The 19,937-nt window shown below is 30.8% G+C and overlaps 1 protein-coding gene across 3 annotated transcripts in view; it reads left to right on the top strand.

Annotated features, from left to right (window-relative positions):
• The window catches only part of LOC129971409 (rhotekin-2-like), a 112,985-nt gene that overhangs the window by 65,574 nt on the left and 27,474 nt on the right, over positions 1-19,937 (top strand). The gene's annotated exons all lie outside the window — the stretch shown is intronic.

Here is a 19,937-nt window from a genome sequence, read left to right as displayed (position 1 = left end):
GATAGTATTCAGATTTATTTTGCATTATTTTTCTTTAACTTCCGACCCAGCTAAACTTCCTATGTCCACTCTGTCCAATTACAAGAGATATGACAGACTATTCAATAATTTTTTTCTTAGAATTTACAATTGCTTCTTTATTCATAGCAAACCTTGATGTAATATGCAGCTCAGTTCCTTCAAGAAACTTACTTTTTTTTTTTGTATATGTGTGTTCTTTGTAGATAATTCCCAGATGCTGGTGACTGTTTTTATTATTTTTTGCAGATTCGGGCGGTTTACATAAAAGGCAAATGAATTCTTTTGCGACTCATATAGGCGCGAAATGGTACTTCTAACATCCGTTTCCTTTCAGAACAGCATCTTCTGGGGACCACGTGGAGCGCGAAGATTTCATTTCTGAATCCTATCAGGAGGAAGCAAGAGCGCGTGTTTTTGTGTTTTTTTCCTCGTCTTTACCCAGAAGTACCCTTCCCGTACAGGAACCGGAAACGAACTGTGTTTCCATTTGTCTTCACTGCGCCATTTTGATGTATTTCATTCTTATAATTTGTTTTCTTCGACTTGTTTCTCTTCCGTTTTAGAAAATCGTCTGCATTTTTAAAATTTTGATACATTTTACTTTTTTCCTCGTATTCTTTTTTAATTTTTATCTTCATAAAAAATCTAAACATTCAGAATTTTCACGAATAAAAAAATATTCAGAATTTAGAAAAAGATTTAATTTGCTTTAAATATGTGGAAATGTATATTTAAAAAAAACTTTTAATAAGAATAAGAAAAAGAAACGATGTGTGTGCTTCGGTTTTCCCCGGTTTTATTCTTTTGGTTTTCTTACTTTTTAATTCATTGTTTTGTTTTTACATTCATAAAAGAAATCTAAATAAGAAGAATTTTGAGAAATTTTTTTTCTCAGATCTAAAATTTGAATATATAATAACATTCAAATATAATGATATGAAATATGAATTCAAATTTAAAAATCAGTTATACAAAATTCAGTAATAAATTTGTAAAAGTTTCTTTCAAGTAGAAAAAAGTAATTTATTTTAAGTAAAATTTGGTTTGGATTGGTTTATTTTAAATATTCAGTATTGTAGATTTTTATTAAATCTAATTATATCTACAGATTATTTTTTTTTATGAAAAACACTTCAAAATTATGAATTCATAACACTATTTGAATGAACGCATGTAATGTGACTACAATTATGAATGTAGATATAATTTTTTACGCCGATTTTTGTTTGAATTTCATTTCAGATATTACTTTTGCTCTTATGATTGATATTCCTTAATTCGTTTTTTTCATTGTCAGCAACTATTTGTATTTTTGAAAGGTAGAGGAATCTAATATTTTTATTATTTTTCTGTCTAAGAAGCGTGCAAAGGAAAATTGTAATAATTACCCAACTATTTCTAAATTAATATTTTAATGAATTTAAATGATTAGACCTCTCTGAGTCTGAATTTATGAATATTACAACTACACAAAAGTGGTCTATTTACTAATAATTTGTAATTTGTAAGATCTTGTCTTATGAGTATATGTGAAAGTTTCTTTTCTTTTCTTTCTTTCTTTCTTTTTTTTTTTTTTTTTTGAAAAAGTTATCTATTTATCTCGACATTGCCACAGACGTCCATAGCGATATAATAGATATTTTAGTTATTTCTCTTATTCCCTCCTACGTCGTCGCTCTTTTTACTAAATATATGAAATAAAGTTGTTTATGTATTAATTACAGTAACTATAATAAGAGACTAATTTTTAAATTAAATTTTAAAAAGTCCATCTTTTAAAAATAAGAATTCAAATTAAGAGTGCATCACTGATGAGGTTTTTTTCAATTGCTGAAAAATACCTGCGAGAAACATCAACATTACTAAATCTTACTGTAATAAATAATCATTAATGTAGTGTTGATAACTTTGAAGGATTTGTATTAACGCCAGTCGATTTATTTATTCCCTTATCTGTTTATTTAATAATTTTAAACTTCATATTATAAATTACATACTAATATGAAATTTAACAATTAAATACTTTGCAGAATATATCTTATTTTTATTTTTCATTTATTGCTATCTTTATATAACGCTAAACAAATTGAATTTCCGAGAACTTTTCTCTCTCATGAAAATTTTTATGTAATTTAAATGTCTAACAATACAATCTGTTTTATTTGAGTTATAAATTCTTTGAAATCAAAATTACTTTCGAAAAGTCAGTATACCTTAACAAGGCGTGACTAACTGAAACTGATTTAGATTTCGTCCTCTTATCAGTATCATTTACTAATGACTGCTCGAACCGGTTATGATTTATGTTAGAGTAAATTATAATTACTCTTAGAATGTTTCGTCTCATGCTTGATTTGAATACTTACTGATTTGACCGTGCTTTTTAGTTCGCTATTTTTTACATCTAAACTGTTCCAAAGTTGTTTTAGGTGTGTGAAATGAATTTACATTTCATTAGCCTTTTTCAGTTTTGAACTGCAAGCACTTCATTTAAAATTGTTCGCGTTTCCACGTTCTTTGCATTCTAATGGAATATATTTTCATCTTATTTAGTTATTAATTTTGATTTGAAAAGTTATTAATACTTTTGACTTCATTATAGTTTTTTTTTTCTCCTTCCCCGACTTTATGAATGATTTAAAATATTTCATGGCTTCTGTTATAATGTAAATTACCATTTATTCATTATAAGATTACAGTTTCACTTAAATTTGAATAGTTGGAGCGTTTTATTGCTCTAATCCGTCATTAATTAACCACATAATGTTACTTTTTCTGGACGAGGTGCATATTTTGACCGCTCACGTATCATTTTTATTTGGAAATGCTGAGTATATATATTTTATATTTTGTAGATGAATATTATCACTTGGTGCATATATCGTAAATTTTGTTCTGAGTCTTTTAATTATAAAAAAGCTGTCAAAAAAAAAAAAAACTGGAAAAAAGGAAACTTGGCTAATTTCAATATTTTTAATTCGAATTTTTTTTTCTAGCCCTTTGAATCGCCTATTACTAATAATGTAAATATATCGTATCCAATTCGAATTTGTTCTGGCTAATTCGTAGTTCAACTACAAAATTTCAAAAGTATTATTTTTCTGTTTAAATATTTGTGCCCACTGTGTCCGCTATTTTCTACTTAGTGTATGTCGTGTGGCTCACAAATTTCCGTTTGAAGGCCCTCTATTCTTGAGATTAACTCAACTTTCATGTATTTATATATTGATATTTATATTTCATGTATTTATATATTAAACGTATCAAACTTTTTAATTATAACCATAAATTTAAACTATATAATTAATATTATCACTTTATTTGTAAAAATTAGCCACTTTATGTATTGTTTATTAAAACTGTTAAATAACAAAAAAAAACCTTTATGTTGCCATTTTTAATTTTAATTTAAATTATCATTTTCTCATTCTATTTTTATTTTTAGATGCAGTTTCCTTAATTTGAATTTTTGGATAAATATAATTTTTTATTGTTTCCTTATAATTTCAAATCAATTAATAGCCACTGTCTAAATTTCCATCTCATTATCATATTCCAATAATTCATTTCAACATCTTAATAATGAAGACGAACGTTTTTTAAATGTTATCCAACTATGCCATAATGTTGGTATTTCCCTGTGCTTTGTTTTTAGCTTTTTGTTAATATTAATTAATGTTCCATGTACTCAAATGACTTATTTGTACATGTCAACAAAATAATAAAGAATAGCCACCCGCATCTGTGAATTATCTACACACACACACACACACACACACACACACACACACACACACACACACACACACACACACACACACACACACACACACACACACACACACACACACACACACAATGCATATTCGTACATACATTGTGTGACCGAATTTTTCTTTTTTTAACAATTTTTCTAACACAATGTAATATGTCCAACTCATTAACACTTTAACTCTCTTTCCTTTTATCGGACGCGGAAATGTCTATTTTATATCTTCATATCTCTGGAAAGGAAATGGAAACTTTTTTCAACGATTTTCCTCTGAATGCTTTTTCAACACGGTGTCATTTTCCCGTCTTGTGCAACGCGTGATGATGAGCCAACTCTTAATAGCATACTGTGCAGCGAAAACACTTATTTCCAAAGACATGTCAAATTTTGTAACACACAAGAGCAGTAGAGCCTCGTGTACGCGATGCTGGTCAATACTCCTTAATTTTTTGTTACTTTAAACTAGCTGGTACCCGGTGCGTTGCGCAGAAGAAATAATTTTGTAAATATCGTTTGAAATAACTATCTTGTTTAATTAGGAATGATAGAAAGGATGATACTTATTTTCTTGTCAATATGAATACATTCATTGAAATTGAATGATGTATAAAGGAGAAGTATAAATAACATTTATTCTATTTTTTTACTTTAGATATGATATTTGTACTGTGCCAATTACCTTCGCGCAAGTGCAAGCAATAAGTTGGTAAAGTTTTATCGCTGTCGGATGAACGATACGGCAACGCATAAAATACGAACTAACAAAAATTCATTTTTATATATTAGATATTTTAATTTTGATGCTGGTAGATAGACGAGAACTAAGAAAGATCATTTCTCTCAGAGGATTTATCTTTCACTTCATGATCACGAGATTGCTTAAATAGCCTTAAAGTTATAGTTGCAGAGACAGCGTGTGGTAATTATGTTATTGCGGTATGTGTGTTCAAATACTTCATAACTATTTTCACTTTTCTTTCTCGGTTAGTGTTTTCTGTTGATTTTGATTCTTCTTCAAATGTGCTTTAGAATTCTTGGAAAATCGTTTTTAAGTAATTTTTGTGTGATGGTCGATTTTACATGATGATGCTAGATTTGTTAGAAGGGCCGTAGTGACTTGGTGGGTTCCTAGTTCGAGACCCGATTTCACCGAAGAATCGTCGTGTAAGCAGGTCTGGTGCCCGTTAAATTCGTCGAGGCGAAACGTCCTCCCGGTAGTGTGATGTAAAAGTTTGGAGAGGGGGTGCCAGCTCATGTATCGTCCTCGCCATCTGACCACAGTTCAAAATGACGAGATCCGTCCCAAAATAGCCCTAGTGTGGCTTTAAAACGAGACGTTAATATAACTAAAGCAAAACTAAACTAGATTTGTTAGATATTAGGTTCTGCATTTATTTTTAAAGAGGGCTTTAGAAATAAGAAATTTTTAAATTATCAGCCTACATTTAAAAGAAATGCCTTTATTGATTTTGATTTGTTTTTCTTGGTAATGATTGTCCGTGCTGGAATTTTCAATTATTATATGCTCATGAGTGGTTTATGAAAACATACTTTTTAAATATGTTTGGAACTTACTCGTGATTGATCGTTTAATTTATTTAAATTCATCTATACGCGATGAGTTATCTGATAACGCATTATAGAAACAAAAATCGATTTCAAAACAAAACATTTAAAATTATGAGTTATAAACATCACAAAGGAAAAAATAATTAAAATAAAAAATTATTTTTAGTACACTGATCAAACGTTTTTAGAAACGGTTTTATTTAAATATTTAACTCTTTAGGGTTTTCATCATTAATTGATTTTTTTTCCTAAATTTCTTTCCCTTACACCTTTTCAAACAGTGGCTGGACATAGTATTTTGATCATCTTCTCTCATTGATTTGGTGCTATGCAATTAAATTAATGTGCTTCTGTTTATTCTTTTGGCACGCCCCTTAATATTGCCCCCTGTCTTTCATCGCCACGCCACAGTCTTTAAAAGACTACGCCCAACGTGCTTGCAAACCACTTGGTAAGATTAAAGCAAGAGAAAGTGAAAATGTGTTTTTAGTTTCTGAAGCATTTTTGCAAAATATTTTATTAATTAAATTGATGTATCAATGGACTCAATTGTCATACATTTTTATTATTTATCAGTAAGAAACGTTTAATTTTTCATATTGTCATTTAATTCTCATAAATGAAATACATGAATTGATATTATGCTACATATAAAGAGTTAATTACTCTCCTATTTGTACATAAATTACTTGGGACAGTAATTCTCATTGAGTAAGAATTTTATCCGTTGAATGAAACCTTTTCCATTGACTTTAGATAAAAGAAATACTCTGGTATAAAATTCTTTCCTTATCGCCGTTTATCTCTCACTTCAACAGATATTCCCATTGTAAGTTTTTGACGTGGAAAAACTTTTTTATCACCGCTCTTACAAAATTTTCTGCAACAAAAGAAAAATGTCGATAAAGATGAAATAAAAGTTCCGAAAAAGATGTTCTTATAAATTCGAAAACGCTGTGATTGGTATTTTCCGTTGGAAATCGCGTGCCATACGAAACAACTGTTCAAAGTCCACCGGGAATTGCTATTTTTAAATGTCAATAACAGACATTTCATATTATATACTTTTAAAAATGTGAACTATATTACAAAACAGGTGCTAAAAACAGATGCTTATTTTTTCCTGTTTAAAAGATTAGATTCAAAGTGAAATCTAATTTATATTCATAACAATTAAAGGCTATTTCTCTTTTTGTTTTGTATAAACCATATGTATATAATTTTTAAAAAAAAGAAATTTTGATCTTGTAGAAATTATACGGTCGTACTCGGATTTCAAGTTAAGAGTTGGCTTTCTGGCGTTAGAATGGATTGAAATAGGATTGAGTTTGCAATTAATAATACAGAATCTAATAAATAATTAATTCAGGTTAATGACTTTTTGTATTTAGAAGTATGAGACTGGCAAAGATGATAATTAATATAGATAGTTTCCAGTACATTTTATAAATGTTGGACGTGCAGTCACATGGTCTAAATTGCCCGACGGGTATTCCAGTCGGTTCCTTATGTTCCGTCATAGCAACAATGTGTGCGTTCGTGCAGCTCTTGTGCTGTAAATTTATTCAGTGTTACCTTAAGGAATGTATGGTCCAGCCATGTCTCATACTTCTAAATAATTCGGTTCATTCGGATATTTTTTGCAGGCTCGTATAACTAATACTTAAAACCAGCAATTGATATCGGTTCATCTTCTTTGAAGACGCCATTTTTTATTTTGATATGACTTCAATATACTAAAACCTTCCCCAATAAATGCCCTACAAAATGGTGCAAATATCTCCAATATCAGTTAAGTATTTCTCGAGTTTTTCTCTTTCAAACATACAGACGCTTTCAGGAGACTTCATTTTATACTATGTATAGATTTTTGTATGTAAATTGTCTGTGTGTAATGTAACCTGTAAATAAATGACTGTTACACTCATTCGGACTTTTTACTGAACCGTTTAATGACCCCACAGTTGTAAATTAATTATGGGTCATTGCCAGCGTGGGATTAAATAAAAACCAAATTTATACATTACGTTTGGAATAATATTTGTAGATTGGTTTATTGATAAAAATATAAAAAGAAATCATAAAATGTGACGTAAAAGCATAAACTTTTTAGTGTTACATTTATTTCCTCGCACGCATTTATTATAATGAAACAATCCTTGTTTTCACACGTTCGTTAGTGCCACTCTAGATCTTTCAGAGTTATCACGTTATTCTTTTCATAATCTTTTCGACTGTCGCAAAAATCATTTAAATTTCTAAATGACCGCAAGAAAAGAGTATGAATATCACACGCCATGCTCATGTCTGTTTCACTAGCAATTAAGCTGATTCGTAGATAAACAAGGCACAGATCCAGGACACCAACGAATCATTATTCAAACACGCAAATCAACAGGTGTTATATGAATGCAAGTAGCACGATGCGGGCACGAAAGTAGAGATACTTGGGTAATTTTCTCGCTCCACTAAACGGGAGATTCTGCCTTTCAGCATCTCAGGTCTTCACTTTCAACCGTGTGAGAAAAAGATTCTAATCGATTCCTTCGAAAAAAGCAAGCAGTTCGAGAGCATACTAACCTACTTCCCAACTATTAATTAAGAACATCAAAAGCCCTTCGATCACTGGACCGTTCAGTCTGATCGCGCGTAACTTTCGCTTGTCGGTGGCCATGAGCGCACTGGCTGGAATTTGCATGCTCTCACTTCAGTTCTGTTGATTCTTGATTTTCACCACAGTTGGATAAAAGTGTTGTTAGCCTTCAATTTAAATTGAAAGAGGCACAGAGTAATTCAAAAGTTCGAAGCAACTTCAAAAATCAATAATTCGCAAAAAAAAATTGAGGAAGGAAAATTTCGTTGACACAAAAAGATTGAAAATTGAATAGTTTTTCGTTGCCTTTAAACTGGTAAAGACTGATTGCATAGTTTAAAGTTTAACACTAAGTGTTTTCACAGTTATCGGAGCCAATGGTGGTCCATACTTTGTAGCTGTAAAGAGGGATGGACTAGTGTGGCTTATCATTGCACAGTGATTCTTAAATGCTGCTTTTTCTAATTTTCAATTATTTAATTATTAGTAATTAAAAATAATAATAAGATTCTGACGCCATGTAAGTAGAGTTTAGGAAAGGAACTATAACTAAGCATTTATTATTTTTAAATTGTAATTAAAATTTAAACTTCCAAACAAGTACATTTAATAATTTTTCTTGCATTCTTTTGTCTCGTTCCTGAAGATCTACTCTGTTGCAACTAAACAATGAAGCTTTATGAAATACTGTTTAGTTAAAATGAATACACATGTAGGAATGTTACTCACGTACAATATTTTTAATTATATCATTTTTTGAAATATTGTAAATGAGTTCATACTTTGAATGCACATGTAGGAATATCACTTACATACAATGTTTTTAATTACATTATTTTTCGAAATATTGTAAATGAATTCGTATTTCAAAATGAATACATATGTAGGGTTGTCACTTACTAATGTTTTTAATTACAATAATTTTTGATCCTATGTTGCTGAATCGGGCGAGTGATTCGGTGCGATCGTATGCTTATTATTTTAAATCGAAGAAAGTAGTCATGTTGTTAAACGGTTTGTTAATTTTTATTATCAAGGATTATTCTTCAGAATTTATTCGGTGAAAATTTTTTATCTGCTTGGCATGCATTTTTTCCCTAGGTTTTTTTCTGGATTCTCAATGTTCTAAAAGAAATGTTATTGGATGAACTGATGAATTCAAACATCGCAAGCAACATTAAATAAATTGATTAAATTTACGCACAACAGTTCGAACTACTGTATTTTAGCTTTCCTTAAATACGATCCTCCGCTATTCAGTGACTAAGCAAGTATAAATGGCACTCGGACATAATGTTATTTTTTAATACACACATCATAGTTGGCGTTGGCAAACGCACTAACATTATAATTACATAGCATGGGGTATAAACCATACCTTTATACTCCATATGTTTTTTTAACGCACATCCGAATTAGCCATAAGACAGGTTTTAATATCACACGAACCAAATTCTTTTTAAGCTTGTACAGAGTTGTTAACGTCCGATGGAGTATATGAGACAACAATTTTACTGATTATATTAACAGTGTTAATTTCGAATGAATTCACAATCGAAAATTCTTTGAAGGAAGGCGATTTTTTGAAGTTACTCTCTGAAGGGGAAGGGGGGGAGGTTAGTCACCATCCAAAAGAAATATACGGTGGATGAGCGAATACTTATCCTTGAAGTTCTCGGAACAGCTCCAGCAACCGAGCATTATATTTTTCCTAACACGAATCCTAGATCGCCATGGAGAGAATCGAAGCTTTTTCCCCGCCCACCCTTTCGTTACGTGAGACCTTGACACTTTTTTTTTTTCATTGCTGCCACCGCCGAAAAGTTGCGCCACCCGAATTCCTCGTGACAGGTAAGAAATTCCGGGTGTTCCTCTGTATGACGCTTGCCGTACACCTACCAATGTGAGGTAATTATCTACATGTGTGATTTTTTTTTATTTTTTATTCCTCGTTAATTGCAAGCTCACGCTGATCACCCAGATGCGGAATCGGGTTACACGTTTCGAACATTTTAAATTGGCTCACTCGTTGCCAACAATTGAGCGGGAATTGTTTAAGTATTTCGAGTAGTTTCTAATGAATTTTCTTGTTGCTGCTGATGTGTCGCAAGAGTATCTTGTTAGTGCTAATAGATTAAGTTGTAATGAATGAACTGAATTCTTTCGGTTTATATGATTAGAATATTTGCTGATCGATTTTCAACTTGTGGACAACGGAAGCTTTAAACATGTTTCTACCCCATAAAATATAATACATGAAAATATGATGCTACCCCATAAAATATGATGCAGGTTAGCTTTTATTTCCATAAAATATGGTAACACTTTGATGCAGGTTACCTTTTTGCCCTCATAAAATGTGGTAACACTTTGATGCAAGTTACTTTTTTACCCTCATAAAATACGGTAACACTTTGATGCAGGTTATATTTTTATCCTCATAAAATATGGTAACACTTGATGCAGGTTACCTTTTTCTCCCACAAAATATGGTAACACTTGAATGCAAATTACCTTTATTATAGTGTTTCCTGCATTTTAGGGCTATTGTTTTTAAACTCTTGCACGTTTCTTCTTTTTGGAAAGGAATGCTTTTACTTAAGACATTGTAAAATAATGATCTAAAAAATAAATTCAGGCCTTAATTCATAAATTTAAAAAAAAATTGATGATTTTTTTGCAGTTCTTTGTTAAATATTTTTTAAATTGATATTCTCAGATACAATGCAATTCGAAATGCATAAAAACTTCTTTAATATGTCATTTAAAGCATACTGTTCTGAAAATACGTGTTATCCGATCCTAGTTCAAAAATGCGATGGATTACTTACTGTAGATATAAATTATAGCGATATAGGTCTACTTTTTAGTGCGCTATAATAATTATTTTTACATTCAATTATATTTATCTTTTTAGACACCTTTTAATACATTCCAAAATGTTTTTAAAATTTTTGGTATTCTTATATTTTTAAGCATTTGAACAATGCCTAATCGAAATTACAACATTTTTATTACCCCAATAATTCTTGAATAATCATTTACTATCACTTCTTTTTTATAAATAAGCTACAAAACATATTGCAATATGCATTTCTCAATATTAGATATATCGCAATATTGTGAATAACTTTATAACAGGATATGGAATTTTCTTTCTTTTTGGAAAAGGGAATTTGCAAGACTGAATAAATCTAAAGCTTGACTGAATGTTTTATTTTACTTCTGTTTGTTTCAAAAGTCTTGATGCTTGAAGTTGGATTTTAATCAAATCTTTATGAATTGCATCGATATTATTAAAATCTTTTTTTCCTCCTATGGTGTTAAAATACTTACGTCGAAATAACTGCTCTGAATTATAGATTTTTTATATATTGCAATGAATTATGACCATATCAAAATGACATCCTTGCAAGAACATTTTAACAACTATCTAAAGAGGTTTCAATGCATTTTAATTTCAGTCACAAAGTGGTATTTATGCATGGAGAATACATCATAAATGTTTGTGGAACATCTTAGATTTTTCTGAATTCAATCCATTTCTCAGAAAAATTGGTTTTTAAAAGAAATTACTTGACCATTTGAAGAAAAACTTATCTCCAAATGAAACTGTACGTACTAAAAAAATGGGCGCAGCTGTACAAAACTAAATTAATTAAAATGTATTTTGGAAAAAAATTAATTAAGATGTATTTTGGAGTTGATTTTCTACTGAAAAACCATGTTGAAATGTATTCCAGGCTTGTACAAAAATTTATGCGATACGAACTGAAGATTTTATTTTAGTGAAACTTAAAAATTAATATTAACTGGCTTTGTAACTTCTCATTTTTTTTATTTGTTTATTGAAAAGTTTTGCTTATAAGATAGAAAAATTGCATGAAAACATTTTGTTTCGTTTTAATCGATGCTCAAGAATTCTGTCTGTGGTATCACTGTTCTCCTGGAGAAAGAGTGGTTGGAACCGACGTAGGCTTCGAACCAAGTCAAAAAAGAAAAAACAAAACTAAGTTATCTTTTTCTTCCTTATATTTTTGCGCCCTTATGACCGGATAACCAACATTTGGTGGAGTACATTCTGCTCTCAAAGCATCCTCTGCGTATCGCTGAACTCTTATGCCCTACCATAAATCCGTCTCTCACTACAGAAACCGTCCACGAACCCATAAATCTGTCTGTCCGTCGGTCACAAATTTCTCCTCAGCACCTAATCGAGTCACTTGTCTCGATCGGGCATTTATCGCATCCTCAGTGCACTTTGTACAAGAATGTGACTTCTTTTTTGTGTGTATGTATATTTGTTTTAATGGCCGTATTTGCGCTTCATCTCCGAAGTGTCTGTCAATTACGCTCGGATTTCCTGTTCTGCCACGAAGAGGCGATGTTGACATCTTTTCTGCGCTGTGAGGCGGCGGAATCGATTAAAGAGTCATCAGTTGCCTTCAAATCCAATGTGGAGGTGTTCTTAATTCATTGTTGTCTCTTTGACCTATGCTTCAGGTGAAACATGAACTGGTTTGATGAGTTGTTGAGTAAAGTGTATGCGCAAACTTCAAGGATTTAATTTATTTTAATTTGCAGAAAATATTCGTGCAATTTCAGATTTATAATGTTACCACCGTTGTAGTTCAATGAAATTGTAGTATTAAAAAAAGAAAAGAAAGAAAGGAAAAAGAAAAGAAAGAAAGGAAAAAGAAAAACGCAACGGTATTTTTATCGCTTTGAGTTTTCGGTTTGGGCATCAAAACATACGAGCGGATTAAATAAAGTAGGAGAGGACAACTGAAAATCCGTTTTGCGCGTTCAAATATAAGGCTGTGTACAGGCATTAAAAATAGTATATAATTATAGCTATTAACAGAAAAGCCATATAAAATGGGAGATGTCGATTGTTAAGATGTATTGTGATTTTTTTAATAATTTCGGTATCATTCATTCATTCGTTTGTTTTGTTTGCATCCTTCATTCTAATATATAAAGAGAGGAAGTGCTTGCACTCATCGAAATTTAAGACCTCTAGATCTAAAAAAAACACAGAATCGACCCATTTTGCCTTGCTAATTGACAGAAATTTAAAAATACATTTCTGTTGTTACGTTTGTCTATGAAGGGCAAAATTTTGTATTCCTCTTACACCGTAATTAGTGATTCCTCTCAAATTTTGAACGGAATTTTTCCATATGAAGTCAGTCTTACCATCTGTATACATGTAAATGTGATAAAATGCAAGAAGTTAGTAGAATGGTATTTGTTATGGATCTCAGGAAAGGAAACTGTATTTACATATTAGGTTATCGATCTATTAGGTAAAAAAAAAAATGAGGATTATATATTCAGTTCTCTATATTATATTACGATGTTAATTACAAAAGTTGCCGTGTTGTAAGAGTGTGAAGAAAAGTTCAAAGGAAAACATTTTCTCTGATTAAGCAATTATTCTTATTTGGATTTTAAATAGGCAGTAATTATAGAAAAAGTGGGATATTTGAATATCGGAGGATGATTTCTTTTCCATTCTTGAAGAAACAATTACAGTAGTTATTTTGTTTATACTAACCGTCTTTGGTGACTAGTTTGCTGGCCAATTTATTTATTTTTTAGGCTGTTTAATAATTTATATAAAATGAAAAAATTCACTTGTTTATTGGATACGACTGGAAAACGAATCCAACTGAATCAGTTTCCCACAGATTAAAAAGTGTATATATTACGAAATAAAAGATGAAGTGAAAATTCTACTTTTTGGAACTAACAGTTGATATAAGCACGTAATAGAATGTTTTTGCGGGTGAGTTTTAATTCCATTATAACATTTTAAAAACATTGTATCAAATCAAATTAAAAATATCATTAAAAGTAAGGAGGAAATTGTACAGAAATGAAAAATTGAATAGCATTAAAAAGATACATTTTTAAGTCTTAAAGCAGTACAAAGACGAAGGTAAAACAATAAGGTAATAAATGCAAAGAACATTTTTACCAGATAATTGTTTTAAGAGATATGAATATTCAATTTCTACAGTCATGACGATTACCCATCTGGCGATGATTAAAACCTACTTTTTAATTACTTTTATATTCGCTTTCCTTTGATTTTGGTGACACAGTGAACACTCTCCAGAACATTTCTAATACCTTTTTTGCAGCTCCATTAATTAACAAAGTGAAGCGCTCAATTCAGTGCAGCTGTAAAAACGTTCATTGAAGAAATGTGAAATTCGTCCGATGGTTTTGTTTACATTTGACTGTTGCCATTGATAATAAATAATAAGAGCGATTTCTGTGCATTATACATTAATGTTTTATGCATGTGAATGCTCTGTGCAATTTTACAACATTGTCTGTAGATTAGTTTACTTACATTAACGCCAAGTTAACGTAACGTTACATGAATCTAAAAAGCAAGCTTTGTTTTAAAAGTTTCTGGACATTAACTTTATTTTTAATTTCTGAAATATCTATTTGGTAATAAGTCAATTCATGCTCACATGATACTTGTCAAATTCAATTTTTGCATAAATTGATACCGTTGTAGAAAATGAAAATTTTTTGTGAAACATATATTTTCGTTAAGGTGTGAAATCCGTTATTGCTTAGAATACCTAGTTATTTCACAAGATAACAGATCAAGTCAGTTAAAACGTAAAAACTTATTTGTATTTTAAAGTTCAATGAATTATTTTATAGGATGACTATCTGTACCCCATTTAAAATTTCATGTTAGCATCATCAGCTTCTAAGCTCAAAATTTAAAAAAAAACCAAAAAAAAAAAAAAAAAAACTGTAAATTGAAGGATCTTAAAACACATTCATGTGATACGCAACATATAAACAAAACATATATTAGATAATGTTCTATGTAATTGAAAGTGCTGTTTTAGTAAGTCTTATTGTTATAAATAATTTATATTATTTATTTATCTGTTTATAAATAAAATTCTGTATTCAAATAATCCAATTATTTCTTATATTTTAATTATATATCATTAATAAATTTATAGACTAAATTAATTAGTTAATATATATTGAATTATTAATTAATATGTGCAATTATTAATATATGACACACTTTAAGTGACATTACCAATTGCGAAGTAATTAATTATTTTTTGGAATAACCAAATTTTATACTTTAACGATATAGAGAAAAGTATATTGCATGAGAAAAAGAAAACGATTGCACTCTAATATAGATTTTATGATCTGGACTGTAGAAGTTTACTCAAAAATATAACTGACGAATAATAGATTCATTTTCGAAAATAACATTAAGAAAAACTCTGTAACCTAGAAAAAAAATTTTGAGATAAAATCAAACATTTGTTTGTTTACAATGAAAGAACTTTTGCTCTATAAAAGCATCGCGGTAAAACAGAGCGAAAAAGCAAAAGCATTTATTCATATCAGGCATCTATTATTAATATCTTTCGATATTTCCATTGTTTAAAACTTTTTTGCATTGTTGGTGCTTTCAGTTTTCTAAGAGCCACGCGTCGCTTGACGGGCGCAGAGCCAAGGTCAGCCTCGATAACACCCGCAAAAGCAGCCCTTTCCAGCCTCCGATAACCATCAGACCGGGTCATCATCCCACTAACTCAGTTTCTTCAGCCCAACGTTTCATCCTGTGCGTCTCTGCAGAGCGTGTCGCTGTCGATAAACCGGGGAAAATAGTTTTTCGCACGGATAGGATCGGCAGTCAATCCGAGAGATGCCATCTATTTTTACGAAAATTATTGTTTTGATCTTCGACAACGTTTTTGCCGGTGTCTGTTCATTTCTATTCAACTGGATATTTAAGAATTTACAGGCTGCTGGAACTACTCTATAGATTTTTTTTTTCAGACGAGTTTTCGATCACCAAACCCGTTGGTACAAGCCTACCAACCTGACCGAAAAATATTGTACAGAAATAAGGTTTAAAATCTTTTCTCGCCTTGATTCATGTAAGAATCCGTACTTCTTCATTTTCCCTACTTTACATAAAAATAGACACTGAAGAACAAAAACTATCAGTATTTAGAAAGTAGTTAATTTCTAAAATGTACAAAAACAACCAGCGGGTTTTTTTCTTCAAGACTTTTTCATTTAAAATGCTTTCTCTTTAATTCACCTTGTAAAAATTTGTATTCCCGTGTGTATTCCAAGTCATAAAAGAACAGCAAAAGTCGGAATGTGAATAACACGACCTGTGCCGGAATAACACAATGTACGGTGCGTTTAGGTTGCGTAGTATCTTGAAGAAACCCGGATGTGACGTTGGGATACCTTCCTTATGGCCGATTCGGTATAAAAATGTGATAATGTTTATAAGTTTGGTCACAAGAATACATACTAAATTTAATCATGAAGTTCTGTACAGTTTTGAGTTATCGATCCACGTATATACGAGTAAACAGAACGACAGATGATCAGATCTTTGACGCTCTTTGTCTATACTTTGCTATATGGAATCTTTAAAAGAACATATTTTATTGATGGAGTAAAACACTTTTTAAATATTCTTTATAAAGAACTGTCGGAAAAGTTGAGCAATTGAAGGAATCGAAGTAGTTCTTTGGGTTCGTCATGATGCCACTGTTTGGCATTTTGGAGGGTATTGGGTTCTGAATGAGTTGCCGGTTCTCGGTTTTGTTCTTTAGTGTTTTCACTTTTGCTTCAACTTGAGCGCAGTTATCTTATCAAGCTCAAGCGGTGTTGAAGCTAGAAACGAAATTTCATTTTTCTAGTTGAATATTTTGTTTTTAAGTCATTGAGTGTATTGTCACTGAAAGAGAAATCCAACGACAGTTTTTATTATTATTATTATTATTATTATTCAGGGAACGCTCAAATGTGAAAATGTGCCACAAGGTGTCGAATTTTTTGTTGATTGCAATATTTTTCTTTTCATATTTCTGACAGGGAAAATGCAAAAATAAGTTGAGAGAACCGCTTATTGAAGTACACGCTGTCTTCAATTTACAACGAGCTCTGTCTTACCGACAAGCCGGATGTTGGAACTATAATTTACCAAACTATTTTCATTCAAATGTGTTATATAAACACATTTGAGTGTACATGATAGGAAAACACATAGTATATCTATCCTCTGTTATACGTGCCGTAAACAAAAATACAATAATTGTGTTTTATTTTGACATTTTACTTTTATGGTCGCAAGTGCTGATGGCCTAAGTCGAAGAAAAGGTGTATTGAAAATATTTGGTCTACTTTCTCTGTTTAGTGCATTTTTGGAATTAAAAAAATCCCTTCATTTTTTTATGATGTATGATTTTATCTCTAAAATCAACTGCATGGTATTGGCATTTTACCATTTATAAATCTATTAAGATCGGATACAATGCATTTTTGGTAAAATGTGTCATATTTATATGACAATGTATAATACAAGAATATTGTATTATAACATTAATGAGATCATAAATAGTAAAGTTTGCTGCCACAGATATTTGCATTTTTTTAGAAGTGTTGTGTATAGAATTTTATTGGACGAAGAAAACAATTGAGATTCCGAGATGTACAGGCTGATCTTATTTTTGATATATTTAAATTAATTTTTTATAGAATTAACTGCAATTGACATAAATTAAAACTTTTTTTCTGTAATGAATATAAATAATTTCTGTAGGAATTACTATTCCTTTATTTCTTTATTATATCAGAAAATTATCTATTTCTATGATTTTTTTTGGAAAGTTGTTCACTTATTTTTCTTCTCTTCGACTATAATCAGGGTAGATTATCGCATTTTTTCCATCTATTATTTCAATTCTTAATCCTTCCTCGTTTGCTGATGTGTTGTTTGTAACTTCGATTGAGTTTAGTTAAAGTTCACTTTTGAAGCTACACGAGGGCTATCTTAGGACATACCTCATATTCTCGAATTGAGATCAGATGGGGAGTGGATATTTATAAATTAGCAATCTCTATCCATAATTCCATGCCACACCAGCGGAATGACTTTTGTCTCTTGAAATCAAATTTAATATGCACCAAACCCTCATTTTGGTTTTGAAGTTGCAATAATCTCCGCAAGCCACTGCAGCACCTTTATAACCTTAGAAGCATCAACACCCTATAAATCTTCGAATGAAATAATGATGTTGAGAATATACGATTTTTTGAAAATTTAGCGTTTTTGGCAAGTCATCTTGAATTTCGGTATAAAAGTGCTTTATACCATCAAGGCAATTATATTCTTTGAAAGAATATTGACGTGAAAATTACTTGGAAAGAAACTGAGGAATAATGAAATATTGGGCTGGATACCATTTTCATTTTCGAAATTTAGATAAACAAGATTAGTTGTTCTCCTTTGGAAAGTATCACTCTGATTATGAGTAATAAAATATGAAGTTTCAAAAAGAAACGAAATATACTGGTCTTTGTTGATTTTCCTTTTTTTTCTTCTGCAGTTCAGTGGTAATCTACTTCTTATTTTTCAACATTTATGAATGAAAGCGTTAATTATTGGAAAGCAACAAAACTCACTTTATAGCTGTATTGAAATGTGACATTTCCTTAATCAAATTCTAGATAAACTATGTTTATCCCGTGAATGACACTCCCTCTTAATGTCCTCGACCTCCTTTGCCGCAGAAACATGCTCCTCCCTAGAAATTCTTCGCACAAAATTAACATCTGTTGTCAGGCTAAGGCATTTAAAAGATGTTTTTCTGAAATGTGAAAACTTTTTTATTGCATTTTGTAATCCACTTTCGAGCATTCTAGTTATTGATAAATTTTAAAGTGTCTGATTTCTGGTTCAGTGCTAGGCTGCTTAATAAAATTAAAAATACTGGGTGCTTCAAAACAATTATCAGATTTTAATTCACTATATTTCAATATGTATTACAGGTATAAAAATAATACACAAAAAAAGTCGAAAACATTTCAGTTTCAAAAAATTTCGAATAGTCACTAAAATTCTGCAACTGTAGAGATATTTACCTCATCTCTACAACTGTAGAGATATAACAGTGTGCATTTCTGAGGTGGTTCCCCTATAGAGGCTGGAACATGTTTTTCTCTCTTTTGGTAAAAGGTAAAAGCGTAGATAATGCAGTCATTGCGCTAGCTCACATTCGATTTTCTGACAACAGTAGGCACGTACAGATTTTTTTTCGTTGTCATTTCAAAGAAAGAAATCGCTTATCGTAACATCTGGAGTCCTTAGGGCCCACTTAAATAGGACTAGGTCGGCATCCCACATCAGCCAATCCAATGTCGAGGATACGAGTTCCATCTGGAGACTCGCATGGAAAAGTGAAAGTATGCAAGCTAAAATTTGGCATCGGGTTCTATTTTATTCAATTAATATTGAAATATGTAATTTATTTAATATGATTCTTACAGCTTATCAGTGGATACGATTGCTTTTAAAAAAGAAACGACTAGAAAATGTGGCATATTGTTTTATCATTACGATTGAAAAACGGAATAAAATTGTTGAACTAATTCGTTGACAGATTGACTACCCATTTACATAGCCGAGAACGAAAAAAAAAAACCTAAATAAATAAAATTTGATATTTGATTTTTCCACCAACATTATACATCTGTTGCTAATTTTAATTGCAATGAATCTGCAGGAAAAAGTCTAAAAAGCGTTCTCGCTTTTAGACTTCCTCTTGCATTTCTTACTGTAGTGAAGTATCTTCAGTATGAAGCATAATGGACGCCATATTAAATATTGTGGGTCTGCAGGAAAAGTCTGAGAAGCGTTTTTGCTTTGACTCACTAATGTTCGTCATTTCTATGAAGTGACGTCACCTTCAGATAACGTTACTAATTTATCGTTTGGTTTCTTACTTTTAATTCATTAATCTTGCCCACAAAGAATCTAGAAAATATCGTTTGACGTTTCCGAACTTTTTTTGCTTTCATTATCGCACTTTTAAAATACACAACTTATATTTATTCTTTAATGAAATTTTATATTTCTTTTACCATACTTTACGACTTTAACCGTACTCTTAG

Source organism: Argiope bruennichi, chromosome 6, assembly GCF_947563725.1.
Source record: "Argiope bruennichi chromosome 6, qqArgBrue1.1, whole genome shotgun sequence".
NCBI classification, from domain to species: domain Eukaryota; kingdom Metazoa; phylum Arthropoda; class Arachnida; order Araneae; family Araneidae; genus Argiope; species Argiope bruennichi.
This window is presented reverse-complemented; position numbering and strand designations above follow the sequence as displayed.